The sequence below is a fragment of the Centroberyx gerrardi genome, chromosome 22 (assembly GCF_048128805.1).
Source record: "Centroberyx gerrardi isolate f3 chromosome 22, fCenGer3.hap1.cur.20231027, whole genome shotgun sequence".
NCBI classification, from domain to species: domain Eukaryota; kingdom Metazoa; phylum Chordata; class Actinopteri; order Beryciformes; family Berycidae; genus Centroberyx; species Centroberyx gerrardi.
In genome coordinates, this window is record NC_136018.1 from 304,701 (window position 1) to 310,716 (window position 6,016).

Genomic DNA, 6,016 nt, shown 5'->3' on the forward strand with positions numbered 1-6,016 from the left:
CTTGACTTGACTTGGGTTCTGGTGACTTGGGACTCGACTCTGACTTGTACTTTGATGACTTGAAAAGGTTTCTAAAGTCTTGACTTGAGATCTTGTGTTTGTGTAAATGACTTAGATTGAAAGTGATGAGATTTGTTCCAGCGGACGACTGAATTTAAATTCTGTTTTCTGAATTTGTATGGAATGATTGAATTTATTGAAGTTGAAACTGATTATAGAAATCAAACTCATGATGCTCTTACCAAGTTTTTATCCTATTAAAACCATATTGCATTGAAAAGTCCTAGATATTTAGTTTTCTTTAAGATATTAAATTGATACTGGACTCTTGATTTGTTCTGACTTGACTTGCTGTTCTACATTTAGACTTGAGACTTGACATTAATGACATGGACTTGACTTGGACTTGACTTGGTAATCTACATTTAGACTTGAGACTTGACTTGAGACTTGTGCCTCAAGACTTGAGACTGACTTGGGACTGGAGTGAAGCAGACTTGGTCACTCCTCTGACTTTGACAAAGCAGATTCTGCCAAAATATATAAAAAGAGTCTATATATAGTTTTATCATGACCTGGAAGCTACGCAACCCAAATCCACCAGAGCTTTAAGAACCTTGTTAAAGATTAAATCTGAGTACATTTTTAGAAACGAGGCCTCTGGTGTTATTTCTGTTATTTTCTTACAGATCTGTCGTTCCTTGTGTTTGCCATTATCTCTCTTCCCCTCTCTCTCTTTCTCTGAAATTAAACAGTTTTCAGCACATACAGCACTGTATCTGTTCTCTTTGGCTTTAAGTGTTTCTATTCTTTGTTTTTCTCTCTGTGTAAAATTTTTAGTGTTTTAAAAGTTCCAATTCCCTCCATTTCCTAATTTCCTTCCTAGGGATAATAAAGACAGACTTCACTCTCTCTCTCTCTGATAGTAATCTAACCCCGGTTCATCGATCTCTCTCTCTCTCTCTCTCTATCTCTCTCTCAGGGAGCGGAAGTGAAGGCAGACAGATATTTGATTCCTCTCTTCATCCTCATCCCAAATTTCTGTGTATACACACACACACACACACACACACAGCAGATGTGTGTGTCTGCAGGGAGTGTGTGTCTCGTTCTCTTCCTGCAGAGCAGATCGATGCAGACTGAACATCATGGCAGATAAAATGGAGCTGGATCTGTTTTGGAAGTGGAAATCTTTTTCACCACAAAATATCTTTGATTCCCGATGCAATAGCCATCCATCCATCCATCCATCTATCCATCCATCCATCCATCTATCCATCCATCCATCCATCCATCTATCCATCCATCCATCCATCCATCCATCCATCCATCTATTCATCCATCCATCCTTCTATCCATCCATCTATCCATCCATCTATCCATCCATCTATCCATCCATCCATCTATCCATCCATCATCCATCCATCCATCTATCCATCCATCCATCCATCCATCTATCCATCCATCTATCCATCCATCTATCCATCCAGCCATCCATCCATCCATCCATCTATCCATCCATCCATCCATCCATCCATCTATCCACACATACTGACTTTATATGTGACCATGGATTGAGACAAATAATTCTTGTAATGAAAAAAATGTTTACAGTGTTTCCACTTTAAAAAGCAGTCAGACAACAAAACTCCATGCTTAGCAAATCTTTATCATGCAATATCATCGTCTTCATAATCATTATTGACAACACCATCATCATCATCACCTTCATCAATAAAATAATCAGCATTAAAAACAATCATTAAAGAGGATGTGTCGTTTTACAACAAATCTGTTAAAGTCTTGTTCAGGATTAAGACTCACAACACGTTTTAAAGATGTTTACAAAATAAGAAGAAAAAGAGATAATTAAAAATCTAAACTCAAAATTCATCCATCAGGGCCGGAGAAATGCCTCCTTTCCCTCCCACACAGTCTGCCCCAAACACTTAAAACCACAATACCCAGAATGCTTCATGCTATCTTCTTTGAAGCCACATCAAGGTGTGAAAGGAGCAGAAAGGAACAGACGATGTGTTTTCCTGAACTAAACACACAGATGGGTTGAAAATGACACGGACATTTTTCGGTAACGCTTTATGTATTGGGTCCACAATTTCCTAATAAAAAAAGGAACTGATCAAAAAAATGAATTGTTAATTTCTTGGGAAGTTTCCTGGAAAGCACAATGAAGTGATGTTGTAGTTCTACAGAAAATGTAAACAGTCCGTTTGGTGTAGTCGGTCAGACACTGAACATTTCTAAAAGAGTTTCCTGGAAAGAACTGCAAAATTGGAAAATAATAGGCAGAGGTCAATTATCAGAAGTCATTATTCATATAATTATATAATATAGTTATTTGTTGAATTCCTTTGTCTAATTTCTAATTTTCTATATAACTGCTACATCATTTCATGGTTCTGTCTTGGAAACAACAGAAAAAATTGGAGGAACTCACCAGCTACCATTCAACTCTTTCTCTGTTTTCCCTGTAATTAGAACATCATGTCATGGTTCTTTCCAGGAATCTTCCTAAGAAATGAACAGTTCCTTTCTAAGAAATTATTAGGAAATTGTGGACCTGGAAAATAAAGCGTTACCCAGTTTCCTTCTTCATCCTCTTCATCGGTCAGTGGCTTCATGCCAACTCTCTTGGGTGTTTTAAGTCACAGTTGAAGACCTTTTGATCTTTTTTCTAAGTGTTTTTATGATTGAGTGATCATGTACACGATTTTGATTTGTGATGCCTTTAACTGTTGTTACTTTGTTGTTGTAATGTTGTTAAACCGCATCATTTGTTCTTTTAACCTTTTATTCTTTTGTAAAGCACTTTGTAACCTAGGTTTTGAAAGGTGCTATATAAATAAAATTTTACTTACTTACATGTTTCTGGTGAGTTAGTTCACGCTAACAGACTGCGGAGGAAATAATACCAAAATATCTTATTCAAGTAGAAGTACTGTTACTTTGCTGACATTTTACTTAAAGCTGCTCCATGTATCATTTTACCATCAAGAAATCATCAGCACATTCATTTAGAGACATTAGTATAGTTACGGAAAATTCATTTCATCTGTTTTTCTTTCTTTTTTAATGTCATTTTACCTGACAAATTATGTATTTTTGTGTTTTACGTGAAGCACATTGAATTTGCCTTGTGTATGAAATGTGCTGTATAAGTAAGGTTTGCCTTGTCACTGTACGGTGAAAACATTTTGGGTAATTTTCATGTTTTAAATTTACATGCTCCTCTATGGGTTGAGAAAGAAAAGTTGACATTTTGGAGGTACAAGATTTTCACCCAACAACAGCGACATGTTAAAGCTGCTCCATATATCATTTTACCATCAGCAAATTATCACCACATTAATTTAGTATAAATATAGTAAACATCCTCCATAGTTTCTCCACCTGGTGGATCTGGAGGGAAATCTGCTGGATCGCTTTACGGCACAAAACAGGAAGAGGTTCTGTTCTTCCAGAGCAAACGGAGATAAAGCTGAAAGAGTTTCTGGCAGCAGATGGTGGAAGGAGGGAAAGGAAGATGGAGAAATCACTTCCAACATGTTGATCCTCTTCAGGAAAGACAAACAGAAAACCTTTGGTTGAAGAGGCAAAGAAGGCAAAGAGGGAGAGCAAATAAAGTCCAGGCAGGAAGCAACGGGGTTTATGGGAAATGTGGTCTTCATTTGGAGAAAGACGAGCACTGGAGTGAGATAGAGGCGACCAATTGTCTCCTCCATGCTCTCATTGGTTTACAGTCATTAGAACAAGGCAGCAACATTAATGTGACAATGATATACTGATGGTTAAGAATGATACTTACAATTTAAATGTCCCATATCCTCCACTGTCCAGAGTTTTATTTTGTGTCTTTCTGTCCATTCAAAGCTGTGTGTGTGGTGTCATGAACCAAAAACACTCTCAATCCATTTCTCCACGTTCATTTTCCAGCATCTCTCTGAGCCTTACCAAGAACAGGCCGTTTCTGTCGCCGTGTCTTTAAGGCTCATTAATATTCACGACCCCTCCGTTCCGATCGGCTGACCGTTTCGAGAGCGAAACGTGAGACGCCGCGGCCCGGCGGCTACAGGTAGGGAAAACTCTCCGGTAATAAACGACGACGACCGCTCGACCGCTTTGAAAAAAACACTTTGTTAGTCTATTATTTCTTACAGAAATGATAATGAGCGAACCTTTGTGACGCCACAAAGTTACGGAAGTCCAAACGGCTCGTTTAGAGGCTCGCTTTTCTAATATGGATTGTGTGGATTTAGTTTTGATACTTTCACCATGTTTAGATACACATCCAACTGCTTTATCATCACAGAGGAGAGGGAGTCCTGTTTACATGATATGGGACCTTTAAAGTAGAATTACAATTACTGGTGTAAAAATCTACTTGAGTAAAAGTTCCTTTCTTTTTTATAAAAGAGAACGTTGCTACATATGATCTTTTCCATGAATTGCAAAAGGACAGAGTTCCAACTGGATTCTTTAGTTAAAAAAATAAAACAAAATAAAGTGCATAAACAAAGTAAAGCATGATTCAGCAGGATTCGACTGGCCAGTTTCTGAAACCATGTTTATGGAAAAGCCTTTAAAGTGTGTAGTCTGCAATGGATGTATACTGAACAAAAATATAAATGCTACATGTAAAGTTTTGGCCCCGTGTTTCATGAGCTAAAATAAAATATCACATCTTTTTTTCCACAAAAAAAAGCTTACTTCTTTCAAATCCTGTGCAGGAATTTGTTTACATCGATGTTGGCGACCATTTCTCCTGGACAAGAATTATTTTCCTATATGAACTGTAAAGTAAAATTCAAAAGTAAGATTGTTGCCTGTTGCGTTTATATTAAGTACATTTTTAAATGCCCCAAAGTACAGTATTTCAGTCAAAACATACTTGACTGTCTTCAAAAAAGTACCCTCCCCCCCCCCCCCCCACTAAAAAAAAAAGTATACAATTATCTACTCAAATACAGTAACAAGAGTGACTGTAATTCATTGTTAACCATCATCTGGAGTTTTATTTGAGACGTCACTGACTGGTAAAATATTGAAAGTGTCTGGTGAAGTTTGGGATTTCCCGGACTGTGTGGCCGGTGGAAAAAACCTGTGAAGTTTCCAGGTTGTGACAGATGTGTGTTAACAGCTGTGGGTTCAGTTCACATTCAGTTCAACAAAAACACAAAGTGGGATTTTCTTCAACAATACAAAACCAGTGACGTGCGACGGCTGTCAGATGTCACCGATTAAAAAACTTGATAATGAATGTTCTGACTTAAATGATAATGAATAATGAATGTTCTGAAATAACTGCAGTTTCTTTTTTACAATTCTGAATGAATCAGTTTGGGCCGTGGTTTGGGCCGTGGTTTGGGCCGTGGTTTGGGCCGTGGTTTGGGCCCCGGTTTGGGCCGTGGTTTGGTCGGGACGCATCACCTCCTGATAGCATCAGAAATGTCTCTGCATCATAAATATATAACATGAAACCAGAGGGTCAGAGTCTGCTTCGTATTGTGGATCAGGGCGATTTGGGGATTTATTGGGATAATTTTGCCTTTTTGCTCTACATCCAGATGCCTGTTTTGATCCCTGTCCAGTCCAGTGTCCTGCAGTTGTACTGGCCAGCTCCCAGTGGCCACCAGTAGAAAACTGTGGTGGAGCTTTGTCAGAAATAAAGGTTGGAAAACACAAGGAGAATTACTTCTGGATTGGACTGGATCGGACTGGATTGGACTGGATTGGACTGGATTGGACTGGATTGGATTGATTTGGACTAGATTGCACTGGATTAAATGGAGCCGACCAGATCAGACTGGTTCAGACTGGTTTGGATAGGTTTGGACTGAATTGGACTGAATTGGTTTGGTTCTGGTTTTGGTTGCAGTGCTAAAAATATTTATTTGAATACCTGTCTCTCACATGTAGGACTGGTTTGGAGACTGGATTAAATGGAGCGGACCAGATCAGATTGGTTCGGACTGAATCGGACTGGTTTGGACAGGTT